Here is an 18,651-nt window from a genome sequence, read left to right as displayed (position 1 = left end):
GCGTCAGCCTTCACATTCTTAGATCCCGGAAGGTATGAAACCACAAAATCAAAACGGGAGAAAAAGAGCGACCATCGAGCCTGTCTAGGATTCAACCGTTTGGCAGACTCGAGATAAGTCAAATTCTTGTGATCCGTCAAGACCACCACACGATGTTTAGCTCCTTCAAGCCAATGTTGCCACTCCTCGAATGCCCACTTCATGGCCAACAACTCCCGATTGCCCACATCATAATTGCGCTCAGCAGGCGAGAATTTTCTAGAAAAGAAGGCACAGGGTTTCATCACCGAGCCATCAGAACTTCTTTGCGACAAAACAGCCCCTGCTCCAATTTCAGAAGCATCAACCTCAACCTGAAAAGGGAGCGAAACATCTGGCTGGCACAACACAGGGGCAGAAGCAAAACGACGCTTCAACTCCTGAAAAGCCCCTACAGCCGCAGAGGACCAATTGACCACATCAGCACCTTTCTTGGTCAAATCAGTCAACGGTTTAGCAATACTGGAAAAATTAGCGATGAAGCGACGATAAAAATTAGCAAAGCCCAGGAACTTCTGTAAGCTCTTCACAGATGTCGGCTGAGTCCAATCATAAATGGCCTGAACTTTAACAGGGTCCATCTCGATAGTAGAAGGGGAAAAAATGAAACCCAAAAATGAAACCTTCTGAACTCCAAAGAGACACTTTGACCCCTTCACAAACAAGGAATTCGCACGAAGGACCTGGAACACCATTCTGACCTGCTTCACATGAGACTCCCAATCATCCAAAAAGACCAAAATGTCATCCAAATATACAATCATGAATCTATCCAGGTACTCTCGGAAGATGTCATGTATAAAGGACTGAAACACAGATGAAGCATTAGAAAGCCCGAATGGCATAACCAGGTACTCAAAATGGCCCTCGGGCGTATTAAATGCCGTTTTCCATTCATCACCCTGTTTAATTCGCACAAGATTATACGCACCACGAAGATCTATCTTGGTGAACCAACTAGCCCCCTTAATCCGAGCAAATAAATCAGACAGCAGCGGCAAAGGATACTGAAATTTGACTGTGATCTTATTAAGAAGGCGGTAATCAATACAAGGTCTCAAAGAACCATCCTTCTTGGCCACAAAAAAGAACCCTGCTCCCAATGGTGACGACGACGGACGAATATGACCCTTCTCCAAGGATTCCTTTATGTAACTCCGCATAGCGGTGTGCTCTGGCACAGATAAATTAAACAGACGGCCCTTAGGAAACTTACTACCAGGAATCAAATTAATAGCACAGTCGCAATCCCTATGAGGAGGTAGGGCACCAGATTTGGGCTCTTCAAATACATCCCGGTAAACTGATAAAAACTCAGGGACTTCAGAAGGAATGGATGGCGAAATTGACAGCATTGGAACATCACCATGTACCCCCTGACAACCCCAGCTGGACACAGACATAGATTTCCAATCCAACACTGGATTATGGACCTGTAGCCATGGCAACCCCAAAACGACCACATCATGCAGATTATGCAACACCAAAAAAGCGAATATCCTCCTGATGTGCAGGAGCCATGCACATGGTCAATTGAGTCCAGTACTGAGGCTTATTCTTGGCCAAAGGCGTAGCATCAATTCCTCTCAATGGAATAGGATACTGCAAGGGCTCCAAGAAAAAACCACAGCGCCTGGCAAACTCCAAGTCCATCAAATTCAGGGCAGCGCCTGAATCCACAAATGCCATTACAGAATAGGACGACAGAGAGCAAATCAGAGTAACGGACAAAAGAAATTTAGACTGTACCGTACCAATGGTGGCAGACCTAGCGAACCGCTTAGTACGCTTAGGACAATCGGAGATAGCATGAGTGGATTCACTACAGTAAAAACACAGCCCATTCCGACGTCTGTGTTCTTGCCGTTCAGCTCTGGTCAAAGTCCTATCACACTGCATAGGCTCAGGCCTATGCTCAGAGAATACCGCCATATGGTGCACAGCTTTGCGCTCACGCATGCGCCGATCGATCTGAATGGCCAAAGACATAGACTCATTCAGACCAGCAGGCGTGGGAAATCCCACCATGACATCCTTAAGGGCTTTAGAAAGACCCTTTCTGAAAATTGCCGCCAGGGCACATTCATTCCACTGAGTAAGCACAGACCACTTTCTAAACTTCTGACAGTACACCTCCGCTTCATCCTGTCCCTGACACAAAGCCAGCAAGATTTTCTCTGCCTGATCCACTGAATTTGGTTCATCATAAAGCAATCCAAGCGCCAGAAAAAAATGCATCAACATCAGGCAATGCAGGATCTCCTGGCGCAAGGGAAAATGCCCAGTCTTGACAGTCACCACGTAACAAAGAAATAATGATTTTTACCTGTTGAACGGGGTCACCAGAGAAGCGGGGTTTCAAAGCTAGAAACAGTTTACAATTATTTTTGAAATTCAAGAAGTTAGATCTATCCCCAGAAAATAAGTCAGGAATAGGAATTCTAGGCTCTAACATAGGATTCTGAACCACAAAATCTTGAATGTTTTGTACCCTTGCAGTGAGATGATCCACACAAGAGGACAGACCTTGAATGTCCATATCTACACCTGTGTCCTGAACCACCCAAAGGTCTAGGGGAAAAGAAAGACAAAACACAGTGCAAAGAAAAAAATGGTCTCAGAAGTTCTCTTATCCCTCTATTGAGATGCATTAATACTTTGGGCCAGCTGTACTGTTATGACCTGGTGGTTAGGAGCACCCAGAATGACCTGATAATTAAACCTCATACAGGACGAGCTCTGGGATGTGGGAGCTCTGCTGACCGCAAGCCCTAATCCTATCACACACACTAAAAATAGCCGTGGAGCGCTCCTGACCAGACCTAGGCGCCTCGTCACAGCCTACGAACTATCTAGCTCTAGAGATAGAAAGTAAAGCCTACCTTGCCTCAGAGAAATTCCCCAAAGGTAAAGGAAGCCCCCCACATATATTGACTGTGAGTAAGATGAAAGTCACAAATGCAGAGATGAAACAGGTTTCAGCAAAGGGAGGCCAGACTTACTAAATAGACAGAGGATAGGAAAGGTAACTTTGCGATCAGCACAAAAACCTACAAAGACCACGCAGAGTGTGCAAAAAAGACCTCCGCACCGACTCACGGTGCGGAAGGGCCACTCTGCATCCCAGAGCTTCCAGCTAGCAAGACAAAATCATGAAAACCAGCTGGACAGGAAAACAGAGAACAAAATAAGACTATAAGGAACTTAGCTTCTGCAGGAGAAGGCAGGTCACCAGAGAGATCCAGGAGCGAACTGAACAAATGCAAAAACATTGACAGCTGGCCTGGAGTAACGATCTGAGAGGAGTTAAATAGAGCAGCCAACCAAAGGATAACCCACGTCACCTGTGTAAGGAACCTCAGAAGCAGCAGCTTCACTCAAAGCCACCAGAGGGAGCCCATAGACAGAACTCGCCGAAGTACCATTCACGACCACAGGAGGGAGTTCGACAACAGAATTCACAACAAAACCCCAAAGCTTACACCCTTACACTCAACCTGTTCCCTGCAATGACTCCTGGAAATACCAGGAGACAAATACCCTGGTGAACAGCTTTCAAGACCCAGTAAAACATCCCATGCCATTTTAAAAGAAGATGCATCAAATAGAGAAGGCACATTCTGCCTCATGGACAAATTTAGAGGGGCTCATTCAAATTAAAGCAGGGGATTCCTTTTAGCCGAGGATGCGACTATCCCTTGATCCCGACAACCGACATGGAGAATAGCTTGAATCACATGTATCCGGAGATTTCCACCATAAGCTTTATGTCTGGGCTAGGAGTCACCTACCGGAACAGGCCCCCACTCGCCAGGATGTCAGGCAGGAAAATGGAGATGCTGTGGAGAGTTTCTTCCACCAATTGAATCAAATGTTTCACGATCTCAGATTTGAAATACAAGTTAGTCCCCGAAAGAAAAAAGCTTTGATACTGGCATTAGTCACTCCTAGGACCACCACCACCGGGCTCCAGAACATAACAGGATATTGGCATACTGAATTCTCGAACACCAGAAGCACGTATACTCTGACAATCTACAAAACAGCCAAGTGGACTAACACCTACCATCCAAATAGAGGTTGAGGGTAAACCCCTCAATTTCCTGGTGGGTACTAATTTGTCTCACGGTTGAAGTGGTGCCTTGTGTTGGGCTGCATGGTAACACATGGTACATCCTGATGAACAGACCCCTGCACATAGGCCTTCAACCTACACAGGTCTCAACAATTAGTCTCATCAACCTGCTAACAAAACTACAAGCCAATACAGCTACAGTCCTTCCGTGGACTCTATCCTACTGCCATGCCTGGATACTTGATGCCTTTCTACACATGCAACCCCTGTATGACTACCTTAAGGACTCCCTTCAGTCTAACCAAGGAAGCCATTGATGGATTCTACATGCTAAAGGCTGCAATCACATCCTCTCCTGCTCTAGGACTACCAGACTACAACAAACTGTTCTGCCTGTTTGTCATGGAGAATCAAGGCCAGGCAACTGGAGTCCTAACACAACTTCACAGAGGAAAACAATGCCCTCTTGGGTACTGTTCTGCCAGACTTGGGCAACCAGCTGAAGATAATGGCACCCCGTGACATTACTGCCATTCTGTCCCAGACACAGCCATAACACCTGTCTGCCACCCACCACCTACATCTGCAATGCTCCCTTTTGCTCCCAGACAACGTCACCATTTCCAGATGTGCTGTCCTTCTCCCAGCTACTCTTCTACCTATGCCAAGGGGGGGAGAGGATGAAGATCATATCTCTGACACACTAGTGGAAGAGGTAGTCAACTCTGAAATGGCTCAACACGATTATCTTGCTCTCATGAGACTACAAACCTCCGGATTTGACTTGTCACTGTTGTACCTTTGGAAGATCCTGACCTGATGCTCTTTGTGGATGGATCAAGGTATGCAGACCAAGAAGACCTTTTCCACACTGGTATAGCAGTAGTAACAGAAGATACTGTACTGTTAGGAAAACCACTGGCTCTATCCTTCTCTGCACAGGAGGCAGAACTGCGGGCCTTGACAGAAGCATGCAAGATGTCTGTTCAACACAAAGCTACAATATAGTCTGACTCTCGATACGCTCATGGCGTGTGTCATGACTATGGACCAATCTGGAGGACAAGAGACTTAATCATGGCTAATGTTAGATACTACAAAGCCATACAAGAACTGATGGAGTCCTTATTGATGCCAGAAAGAGTTGCGGTGGTAAAGGTGGGCAACAGACTGGCTGACGCAACAGCAAAAGAAGCAGAAATTATACCACTTGACACAGAAAAATCTCATCTAATGAAAACAGAAACAGAGGAAAAGGGACAAATTTTGAACATTTCAAAAGCAAGCATCCAAACAAGAAAAGGAGAAATGGACCCAAGATGGAGCCACACAGGATGAAATGCACCTAATGATGAACGAAGGAAAAATTTAAGACCTCAGAATAGAATTAACCCTACACACCCAATACTGCACAGGAAACAGAGGAGCCATAGCATAAGAGTTTTTTAGTCTTCCCCTTGGGTCTCACACACACACTAGCAGGTCCAACTAAAATTAGCACTTATAATATCCTATTTGTAAATGCTCACAGTTTAGGATTATATATTCCCACTATAGTTGTCCATATGCACACTAAGTTTGCTGTTAAGCTAGCTAAAACCTGTGACTAAAATTTGGTCTCAAGTTTCATCCATCCCAGATCCTGAGGACCTAAAAGGAGCCCACCAGATCCTCTCCGGTGACTGGGTCCTCACCAAGAGGTTCAACAGAGGTATCCTCGAGCCCAGATACGATGACCTGTTCCAAGTCCTGTTGACCTCTACCACAGCAGTCAATGGATCCACACTCCCCACTGCAAGAACGTGCCAGATCCGGAGGCCAGCTGCCACTCTTCATACATTTAACACTTATCCTTTATCTAGCCCAAGATGTAGCCAATCACCAGGGGGCAGTCACCCATGAGGAGGGTATAGTAACCTTCTGGTATAATGTCTCCACCCCATGGGTAACATATCAATTTGACTACTGCCTTATAGTAGAATGCCCAGGCCCCAGGGCACAGTTTGACATCTGGTTAAGCACACAATTCATCTGTGTCACCACTGCTGAAACTGTGAGGATTGGTCACTTGTTGGGTGGCACACTGGTGAAAGAAACTGGGGGTATCAACCAGTCCAGCTTCTGCAATGCAGAGACAAATGGGGAACCAGCCTATTAACCCACATGACCCTGACCAATGCCCCCGTTAAGGGCCAGAGGGATCTTCTAGGTTCAATGTTCCCCATCACTGCCACTCATGGTCCCAAAGAGGGATGCATAGCTCTGTACCTCACCATTGATAATTCCTCAGAGAATAACCAAGGGTTGCATATAGTAGGCTCAAGTACTAAACTTGGGAGAACGGGGAATGGTGATAAAATGGGTACATTTTGGTTAAGAAACATAAACACCATTGGTGTCCCACAGGGAGTACCTAACGAGTTCAAAGCCAGAAACAAGGTAGCAGTTGGATTTGAATCCATCATCTCCATGATTGGGATAAACAAGAATGTACATGGGATAAACTACCTATAGTATGATCAGCAACGGTATGCAAAATACACTAGGGATGTCATAAAGGGACTTATTCTATGTGTTTTGATTGTATTAGCCTTAATTCATAGTTACATAGTTACATAGTTATTAAGGTTGAAGGAAGACTATAAGTCCATCTAGTTCAACCCATAGACTAACCTAACATGCCCTAACATGTTGATCCAGAGGAAGGCAAAAAAACCCCATGTGCAAAGAGTAAGCTCCACATTGGGGAAAAAAATTCCTTCCCGACTCCACATACGGCAATCAGACTAGTTCCCTGGATCAACGCCCTATCAAGGAATCTAGTGTATATACCCTGTAACATTATACTTTTCCAGAAAGGTATCCAGTCCCCTCTTAAATTTAAGTAATGAATCACTCATTACAACATCACATGGCAGAGAGTTCCATAGTCTCACTGCTCTTACAGTAAAGAATCCGTGTCTGTTATTATGCTTAAACCTTTTTTCCTCCAACCGCAGAGGATGCCCCCTTGTCCCTGTTTCAGGTCTATGATTAAAAAGATCATCAGAAAGGTCTTTGTACTGTCCCCTCATATATTTATACATTAAAATGAGATCACCCCATAGTCTTCGTTTTTCCAAACTAAATAGCCCCAAGTGTAATAACCTATCTTGGTATTGCAGACCCCCCAGTCCTCTAATAACCTTGGTCGCTCTTCTCTGCACCCGCTCCAGTTCAGCTATGTCTTTCTTATACACCGGAGACCAGAACTGTGCACAGTATTCTAAGTGTGGTCGAACTAGTGACTTGTATAGAGGTAAAATTATATTCTCCTCATGAGCATCTATGCCTCTTTTAATGCATCCCATTATTTTATTTGCCTTTGTAGCAGCTGCCTGACACTGGCCACTGAATTTAAGTTTGTCATCCACCCATACACCCAGGTCTTTTTCATTGACGGTTTTGCCCAGAGTTTTAGAATTAAGCACATAATTATACATCTTATTACTTCTACCCAAGTGCATGACCTTACATTTATCCCCATTAAAGCTCATTTGCCATTTATCAGCCCAAGCTTCTAGTTTACATAAATCATCCTGTAATATAAAATTGTCCTCCTCTGTATTGATTCCCCTGCAGAGTTTAGTGTCATCTGCAAATATTGAAATTCTACTCTGAATGCCCCCTACAAGGTCATTAATAAATATGTTAAAAAGAAGAGGGCCCAATACTGACCCCTGTGGTACCCCACTGCTAACCGCTACCCAGTCCGAGTGTACTCCATTAATAACCACCCTTTGTTTCCTATCCCGGAGCCAGCTCTCAACCCACTTGCACATATTTTCCCCTATCCCCATTATTCTCATTTTATGTATCAACCTTTTGTGTGGCACCGTATCAAAAGCTTTTGAAAAGTCCATATACACTACATCCACTGGGTTCCCTTGGTCCAATCCGGAACTTACCTCTTCATAGAAACTGATCAAATTAGTCTGACATGAACGGTCCCTAGTAAACCCGTGCTGATACTGGGTCATGAGGTTATTCCTCTTCAGATACTCCAGTATAGCGTCCCTTAGAATGCCCTCCAGGATTTTACCCACAGTAGAGGTTAAGCTTACTGGCCTATAGTTTCCGAGTTCTATGCTGCATACGTCCATGCCTTAAGAAAATGATGATGAAAACTGTGGAAACCACCGTGATGAACATGCATGCTGACGATGCTGACTTAGATGATCTTCTAGATGAAACATGCTGCTGTGAAACCATGGGAAGAATGTCATATGCACCTCCAGTGGTGTACCACCAATGGCGACAGGCCACGTGACTGCTATGGGGCCTGGAGGGGTGAGGGGGCCACAATGGCTGTGCCAGGTGCGGACATGCTGACCGGGACCCAGAGGCTCCGAGAGGCCCCTGCAGAGAGGCTAATAATGAGGGCAATCTGGCCTGTTTATCTGGCCCCGAGGCTCTGGGGGGCCCCTGGCCAGAATGCCCTCATGTGTGGTGGGCAGGGAGAGATCCCTGCAGATCCACTGCCTACAAGAGAAAATGGCAGCAGAGCTGCAGCGATCTGTCCTGCTCCTGCCCACGCTTCCTGTCTCACACAGCAGTCAGTGGTGTGGCTGGTGACATCATCATTCAGTGCCGCTGTGCCAGTGAGAGAAAGCTGCCGGCGATGCTGTGGCTGCGGGATAGTGTGCAGAGAGGTGAGATGTGCTGTCTGCTGTTTGTGTGTGTGTGTGCAGAGATGAGTGGTGGTGTGTGTGTTTGTGCATGTGTAGCGCTGCAGGGGAACGTGCAGAGAGGCTGTGCGCTGTACGCTGTGCGTGTCTGTGTGTGTAGGTGGAGGAGAGGGAAATGATGGGGATGATAGGGAGAAGGCAATGATGGGGTAACAGAAAGGGCAATGATGGGGTGGTGGGGGAGAAAGCAATGATGAGGGTGGTGGAAAGGGCAAGAATAGGGGTTGGGGGAGCAGGAAATCATGAGGTGGTGGAATGGGCAATGATGGGGTGGTGGGGAAAAGTCAATGATGGTGGTAGTGGAAAGGACAATGATGGTGGAAAGGGCAATGATGGGGGTGATAGGGGAGAAGGAAATGATGGCGGTGGTGGAATGGGCAATGATGGGGTGGTGGGGGAAAGGTAATGATGATGGTAGTGGAAAGGACAATGATGGGTGAAAGGGCAATGATGGGGGTGATAGCGGAGGAGGAAATGATGGAGGTAGTGGAATGGGAAATGAAGGGGGTGGTGGGAGAGAAGGCAATGATGGAGGTGGCAGAATGGGAATGATGGGGTGGTGGGTATGTGCTATTATTCGGTCACTGTGGTGGTAATATGTGATCTGAACATGGTGTGGTGGTATTTGTTCCTTGTATGTAGTATTATTCGGTCACTGTGGCAATACGTAGTCTGGTCATGGGTGGTGGTTTTTGTTCCTTGTATGTGGTATTGTTTGATCACTATATGATGAGTAGAAAAAAGACATGTTGTAAAGGAGATCAACAGGACAAATAGTAACTAGTTATCAAAACATGTTTATTAATGAACAGTCCAATAAGCAAACAACACAATTAAAAACAATTAAAAGCACAAAGAGTGCCCGTAATAACGGGAACCACAAGACATAGCCCACAGACAAAAATACTTAAATATATTGGCACCTGAGAGAGCTGAAATACATAGCAGGGCGTATCCAGAAAAAGGAATGATCATGAAGGTACATGTATCATATCCCAATTATTTAAGTAAATATTACAATAAAGTAACACTGGAAAGCACCTTTCACTGCTGAGGAACAGACTGTGACCATGCAGACAAATATACACATCCAAACACCTAGCTATAAACCTATAATGGTCCCAATACCATGATCACCGCAGGATAAATATGGTAGCCCAACCTAGAAAATAGTCTTATTGGGAGGGTATTTTATATGGACATACCAATGGAATAGGGAAAATTCAAGATCCATACGGGGCAATAGCAGATGGATCACAAGTCCAAGTCACCGGTCCAGTCCGTCCTATCAGTCAGGATGCCAGTCAGAATGTCCTAGGGAAGTCCGTGGGGCTATGTTGCCCTACGCGTGTCGCCGCATACAAGCAGCTTCATCAGGGGCAGGTATGTCCACTTACATAAGACTAAACTTATATACAACTTACATAATAGCAGGATTGATCCCAGCTGGGGAAAGGAGCCGCGTGTACGGGACCGGAAGTAAAGACGGCGTGGTTGCCCGAGTACTGCGCAGGCGCAGGGGGGAAGCTGACCTCACCGCTGTAGGCGGTATGTCTTATGTAAGTGGACATACCTGCCCCTGATGAAGCTGCTTGTATGCGGCGACACGCGTAGGGCAACATAGCCCCACGGACTTCCCTAGGACATTCTGACTGGCATCCTGACTGATAGGACGGACTGGACCGGTGACTTGGACTTGTAATCCATCTGCTATTGCCCCGTATGGGTCTTGAATTTTCCCTATTCCATTGGTATGTCCATATAAAATACCCTCCCAATAAGACTATTTTCTAGGTTGGGCTACCATATTTATCCTGCGGTGATCATGGTATTGGGACCATTATAGGTTTATAGCTAGGTGTTTGGATGTGTATATTTGTCTGCATGGTCACAGTCTGTTCCTCAGCAGTGAAAGGTGCTTTCCAGTGTTACTTTATTGTAATATTTACTTAAATAATTGGGATATGATACATGTACCTTCATGATCATTCCTTTTTCTGGATACGCCCTGCTATGTATTTCAGCTCTCTCAGGTGCCAATATATTTAAGTATTTTTGTCTGTGGGCTATGTCTTGTGGTTCCCGTTATTACGGGCACTCTTTGTGCTTTTAATTGTTTTTAATTGTGTTGTTTGGACTGTTCATTAATAAACATGTTTTGATAACTAGTTACTATTTGTCCTGTTGATCTCCTTTACAACATGTCTTTTTTCTACTAATCTTTTGGTGCTTGTTTACTTGTTGAGGGGGATTCAGGACTTTCTGACTTGTGATGTATATTTAAGGTGGTGCCCTCCATTGGTACAATTATAAATCACTATATGATGGTAATATGTGGTCTGGTCATGGTGTGGCAGTATTTGTTCATTGTTTGTGATATTATTGTTTATTTAAAAAATTGAAAAATAAACAAAAATATACCATACCTAAATTGTATTGGATATTTTAACAAATGTTTAGTTACAGTAGAGTAGAGCCCATCCAAAAGAGTCTACCTTGTCATGGTGGCAAATTAAAAAATCTTTTGGCCAAAACAAAGGCTGCTGGCTATGTATGTGGTGATAGGAACTGTAAATGTGTGATTGAGAAGGATGTGGTGCAGAAGTGGAGTTTTTCCAAAAAAGGGCGGTGGGACTGGACAGTTTGAGGGGTGGAGCCTGGGCAGACTCTCAAGTTGGCCCTGAAAATTTTGCCAGTATGTGACCCTGACATTTCTAGTGGCAACCCTGAGGAAGACACCAAGAATACCCTACCTAACTTTAAAGGTGGTTTCCAGGACCGTAATACTGATGACATATCCTTAGGATCGACATCAGATCACCGGGGTCTAACTTCAGGCACCTCCTCCAATCAGCATGTATCATTACGTTTCTTTCATTTCAGAACTGTATTTCAAGTATAGCAGACTGTGTATGTTAAACCGTCCAAATGAAAGAACTGTTGTTTGTTCTGCTTGTTTCATAAAGCATAGAAAAAAACTAATTAATGATTGCGATGACGCACTTATCTATTTTTCCCCTCTGAAATAACATTGCTCTTCTTAACTTAATGCATTTGAGTCCTCAAAATTCCCCCAAAAAAATGATTTTATTTTTTCCAATCAAATATTTAGGGTGATGCATTTTTTTGTCCTTATTTAAACAAAGCAAAACTGGTAAATATTCAGAATGTATTGAATTTATCACTTTCACGCTTGCTTAATCATATGCATTAAAGGAAACCAGACAGGTGATACATACTGCACAAACCGTAGGCAGCATGTGTCAGCCACTGGCTGGATGATCACAGCCAGGTATGATTGTCTCTGAAACTCTGTGCCGTTTCAAAGGAAAACATACTTTTAATAGCTGCTAGAGACCGAGCCGCACTGGGCACTAGTCGTACAAGTGTGTCCCCAGAGGCTTTGGTGCGTATGTACAGACTTGTCAGTCACTATCAGCGGGAAGGGAAAAGCCGACGAAAACCGGTCTGTAAAACTAGTGCACAGAGCAGCTCAGTCCCCAGCAGCTTTTAAAACTTTGTCTCTGAAACACCGCAGCATTTCAGACACAAATATACCTGACTGTGATCGAACAGCCAAAGGTTGATACATGCTGTTCATGGTTTAATCAGCATGTATCACCTGCAGGGACTCTGCAGTCAGGAAGCCGTCGGACTGATAAGTTAAGTCTTAAGGTACCTTCACACATAACGATATCGTTAACGATATCGTTGCTTTTTGTGACGTAGCAACGATATCGTTAAGGAAATCGTTATGTGTGACAGTGACCAACGATCAGGCCCCTGCTGGGAGATCGTTGGTCGCTGAACAAAGTCCAGAACTTTATTTCGTCGCTGGATCTCCCGTGGACATCGCTGGGATCGGCGTGTGTGACACCGATCCAGCGATGTCTTCACTGGTAACCAGGGTAAACATCGGGTAACTAAGCGCAGGGCCGCGCTTAGTAACCCGATGTTGACCCTGGTTACCAGCGTAAAAGTAAAAAAAAACAAACACTACATACTTACCTACCGCTGTCTGTCCCCGGCGCTCTGCTTCTCTGCACTCCTCCTGCACTGGCTGTGAGCATCGGTCAGCCGGAAAGCAGAGCGGTGACGTCACCGCTCTGCTTTCCGGCCGCTGTGCTCACACCAGTACAGGAGGAGTGCAGAGAAGCAGAGCGCCGGGGACAGACAGCAGTAGGTAAGTATGTAGTGTTTGTTTTTTTTAACTTTTACGCTGGTAACGAGGGTAAACATCGGGTTACTAAGCGCGGCCCTGCGCTTAGAAACCCGATGTTTACCCTGGTTACCCGGGGACTTCGGGATCGTTGGTCGCTGGAGAGCTGTCTGTGTGACAGCTCTCCAGCGACCAAACAGCAACGCTGCAGCGATCCGGATCGTTGTCGGTATCGCTGCAGCGTCGCTTAATGTGAAGGGGCCTTTAATGAACAGTTGCTATACTTATTGCACTTGTTACATTCATCAGCACACCTATTGTGCTCATAGCATCTGCCATACCACTGTTTCTCCTTTCACTTCCCTTCCTTTCCCTTCGTGGAATATTCCCCTGTTGAAGTAAAAATTAAAGTTAACACTTGCTCTGCCTCATGTCCGTTACTGCATCCCACAACCTGCTCACACTAGCACCGATCGGGGCATTTAACCCTTCTGATGCCGCTGTCAGTAGTGACAGCGACAGAGAGGAGCATTGTGCAGAGAATGGGCTCCCTGCTCTCTTCCATCAGGACAACACAATGCAATCGCATTGTCCTGATGTCTCCATGGAGACCACTGGCCGCAAGATGGCTGCGGGGCCATTGACACTCTGTGACGTGTCAATGTCTGCATAGAGCAGGTTCTGAGATGCCTCCTTCCCTGCCTGTCAGACTCTGATCTGATGCTCTGCAGTGCAGAAGCATTGCAGAGCATCAGATCAGCGATCTGATACTGTGCAGTGAAGTTCCATCCTGGGTTAATGGAAAAAAGTAGAACAAAAATTTTTTAAAAATATTTTTCTTAAATCCCCAAATAAAGAACAAAAGAAAGAAAACAAATATTTTCCAATAAATACATTTATTTATGTAAATAAAATATAAACAATAAAATACACATATTTGGTATCACTGCGTCTGTAACGACCTGCTCTATAAAACTGTTCGCTAGTTAACCCCTTCAGTGAACACGGGGAAAAAAATAAATAAAAACCGAAGCAAAAAACAATGCTTTATCTTCATACGGCTGAACAAAAAGTGCAATAAAACATGATTAAAAAGACAAATGTAAACAAAAATGATACCACCACTGAAAATGCCACCTTATCCCACAAAAAACAAGCCACCATATAGCTCCATCAGCAGAAAAAATAAAAAAGTTAAAGCTCTCAGAATAAAGCTATGCAAATTATTATTGTGTAAAAGTGCCAAAACATAAAAAAAACTATATAAATGAGGTATTGCTATAATTGTACTGACTCAAAAAATAAAACTGCCTTACCAATTTTACCACATGTGGAATGGTATAAAAAAGCAATTCCTGAATTGCTGTTTTTTGTTCATTTTGTCTCTCAAAAATTGGAATAGAAAGTGATCAAAAATGTCTTGTGCCCAAAAATAGTGTCAATGAAAGTGTCAGCTTGCCCTGGAAAAAACAAACCCTCACATGACTCTGTTGTCCGAAATATGGAAAAATTATAGCTCTCAAAATATGGTGATGCAAAAAATAGTTTTCGCAATAAAAAGTGTCTTTTAGTGTGTGACAACAGCCAGACATAAAAACCCAATACAAATCTGGTATTGCTGTAATCGCAAAGTCACTTAATCACTTATACCGCATGAGGAATGGCGTAAAAAATAAATAAAACAAATTCTTTACATGCTGTTGATTTTTTAATTCTGCCTCCCAAGATCGCAGAAAGGCTCAGCGCACATTTATGCTGTGCTCTACTCTGATCGCTTTCATTGGGATTTCCGTATAAATCTCTGAAATACATGATTCAGACAGAACCCCCCGGCTGAAGATTCCCTATAATGAGGCAGATGGAGGCACTGTGGATGCCATAGGACCTGTGTCCGGCGGTGTCGGTAGTTATAAGATTGAATGAAAGTGCCGTTGGCCATAGTTTTGTGCACTTCTGAAAAGGACAACACTGAACAGAGGCCAGATGGAGTCCACCGTAACTTTGCTGCCTCATTATAGTGAATGGATCCATTGGGGGTTCATCTGTCACTTCACTCGGTGATTTAGATGGAAACCCCAATGTAAGTTCTCAGCATAGAGCGCCGGATAAATGGGAATATAAATGTTATGCAAAATGTTCCCAATAAAAGCTTCAACTCAATCCACATAAAAAGCAAGTCCCCACTCATGTCCGTCATCTGTTAACAGAAATATAGTGGGCTTCCACATTAGTGCTAGCACAAAGGCTCTGCAAAAGCGAAATGGCTCCTCACCCCCAAAAGAAATTCAGCAGCTTGTTCCTGAAAAACACCCATGGAGTCAAAATCGTCACTACATCGGTAGATAAATTCCCAAAGGCTTATAATTTCCAAAATTGGGTCACTTCAGGGGGGATTCTGCTTTAGGGGGTCATATGGTACATCCTCATATGGTTTATTTCTATATGCAGCAGAAATTGTGGGACAAATTTTGGTGACATTTTAGTATGAACATTTAAAACTTTGGACTAAGACACAATCTTGGTGGTAGAAATGTAAATTATTTTTTCTTAACTGCCCAATGGTATAAAAGTCTGTGACACACCTGTGGTGTCAATATAATAACTGCACTCCTAGATGAAGTCATTGAGAGGTTTAGTGTGTAAAATGGGGTCACCTATGGGGGATTCTGCTGTTCTGGCACCTCAGGGGCTCTGCCAATGTAACATGGCACCCTCAAACAAGTGCAGCAAAATCTGCAATGTAATATGGTGTTTCTTCCCTTCTGAGCTTTTGCACTGTGCCTCAAAAGTAGCTTTCGACCACATATGTGGTATTGTTGAACTCAGGAGAAATTGCACAACAAATTTTGGGGTCCGTTTTCTCCTGTTACCCTTGTGAAAATGCAAGATTTGGTGCTAAATATGATTTTTGTGTGAAAAATTGTTTTGCGTGATTTTTTTTATTTACATGGCTTAACATTATAAACTTCTGTGAAGCACCTGGGTGCTCAAGGTGCTCAATATACATCTGGATAAGTTCCCAAAGGGTTCTAGTCCCAAAATGGTGTCACTTGTGGGGGGGTTTCCACTGGTTAGGCACATCAGAGGCTCTCCAAATTCCACATATTGGGTATTGGCGTACTCAGGTAAAATTGCACAACAAATTGTATGGCACAATTTTTCCTGTTACCCTTATGAAAATGCAAAATTTGGAGCAAAAAAGATTTATCTGTGAAAAGTGATACTGCTGGAATATATACAGCTCTATAATCCTGTTATTGCGCGAAATTATTTATGTTTTTAAAAGATTTTTTTTGATTATGTAATCATTGGTATTTCTAATAATAAAGCCATATTTTAATATTCCCACGCTTTTGTATAATTTTTCTGTATTTTGGTCCGTGTAGTATTATATTGGGTATTGGCATACTCAGGAGAAATTGCACAACAAATTGTATGGAGCAATTTCTCCTCTTACCCTTATGAAAATGCAAAATTTAGAGTGAAAAAAGATATATCTGTGAAAAATTAGATTTTTAAAATGTTCACGGCTGTACGTTATAAACTTCTGTGAAGCAATTGTAGGTTCAATGTGCTCAATACATATCTAAATAAGTTCCCTATGTGGTTTACTTTCCAAAATGGTGTCATTTGTGGGGCGTTTACACTGTTTAGCCACATCAGGGGTTTTCCAAACATGACATGGCATCCGCTAATTATGACAGCAAATTTAACATTCAAAAAGTGAAATGGCGCTCCTTCCCTTCCAAGCTCTGCCATGTGCCCAAACAGTGGTTTTACCCCAGTTATGGGGTATCAGCATGCTCAGGAGAAATTGCATAACAAATTGTATGGTCCATTTTCTCCTATTACCCTTGTGAAAGTAACAAGAAAAAGGGAAATTTTTGTGAAAGAAAAGTAAATGTGTATTTTTCCTTCCACATTCCATTACTTCCTGTGAAGCATGTAAGTACTCGGGCAGAAATCCGAGAATGGACCCTCTGGGTCGTGACTCTAGAGCCCCCGGGGTCGAGCGGACCAGATGGAATCACCCCCTATACAGGGAGTGTTAGGAGCAGGACCTCGAGGGAATGGAGACACAACAGCTAGAGCCAAAGGGGCGACCCAAGATAAAGAAGGAAACCACAGGCTACAAGGATGGCAGGGAATAATAGGAAAACAAGACTTAACTGAAAATGACTGGAACACGGAACGGCAGAACACAGCAGGAACACGGACTGGCAGGGTACAGCAGGAACACGGACTGGCAGGACACAGCAGGAACACGGACTGGCAGGATACAGCAGGAACACTGACTGGCAGGATACAGCAGGAACACGGACTGGCGGGATACAGCAGGAACATGGACAGGCAGGATACAGCAGGAACACGGGCTGGCAGGACACAGCAGGAACACGGACTGGCAGGGTACAGCAGGAACACGGACTGGCAGGATACAGCAGGAACACGGACTGGCAGGATACAGCAGGAACACAGACAGGCAGGACACAGCAGGAACTGCTGGATACAACAGCAGGATACTGAGACAAAGTAAAGACTGGGCTGAGAAAAGACACTGGTATAGGGGAGCCTAGGGCATAGGGACACTGACGGCAGACAGTGCACCTACAAAGCAAAGGCGTCTTACCTAGGAAGACGCCGGGAAGAAATAGCCGATGGGCGCCGCCATGTTGGGGCGGAGCTATCGGGTCGCGACCTCCCAGAGGGCTCAGCGCTGGAGGAGACGCGACCGCGCATGCGCAAAGACGCTGGACGCCGGGAGCCAGAGAAAGAAGCAGCAGAGCGGCGAGGAACGGGATCGCGAGTGCGCCGCTGGATGGAAGAAGATGGGTAAGTATGTGCGGGCGTGACAGTACCCCTCTCCTTAGTCCCCCTTTTTTTAAGGCTAGAAAGGAATCTTTTCATAATAAGGGGAGCATTGATGTTCTCTCGAGGCTCCCAGGACCTCTCCTCAGGACCAAATCCCTCCCAATCAATCAAAAAATAAGTTTTACCCCTAACTACCTTTTTGGCAAGAATATCTTTAACGTTAAAGATTCCATCAGAAGTACAGAACTGAGGAGAGGGAGAGGTAGCGGAGTGAAAACGATTAAAGACTGCGGGTTTGAGAAGAGACACATGGAAGGCATTGGGAATGCGCAAAGAGGCAGGTAGCTTCAACTTATAAGAGACATCATTAATGCGACTCAAGATAGGAAACGGACCAATAAAGCGAGGACCCAGTTTGCAAGAGGGAATTTTAAGCTTGATATAGCGAGAGGAGAGCCAAACTTTATCACCCGGAGAATATGGCGGAGCATCCAAATGCTTCTTGTCAGCAAACTTTTTCATATTAAGGCTAGCTTTCTCAAGAGCCACTTTGGTCTCATTCCAAATTGTAGAGAATTCCCGGGACAAGAAATCCACTGCCGGTACCCCCGAGGAGAGAGAAACAGGAAGAGGAATGTTCGGATGTTGACCATAGACTACAAAAAAGGGAGATTTGGAGGAAGACTCGCTGGGAAGATTGTTGTAAGAGAATTCAGCCCAGGGGAGAAGAGAGACCCAGTCATCTTGGTGTGCATTGGAGAAATGTCGCAGATATGTAGTCAGAACTTGATTAACTCGCTCCACTTGTCCGTTGGACTGAGGGTGATAGGCGGAAGAGAAGT

The sequence above is a fragment of the Ranitomeya imitator genome, chromosome 3, assembly GCF_032444005.1.
Source record: "Ranitomeya imitator isolate aRanImi1 chromosome 3, aRanImi1.pri, whole genome shotgun sequence".
Taxonomy (NCBI): Eukaryota; Metazoa; Chordata; class Amphibia; order Anura; family Dendrobatidae; genus Ranitomeya; species Ranitomeya imitator.
Note: the sequence above shows the minus strand (reverse complement) of the source record.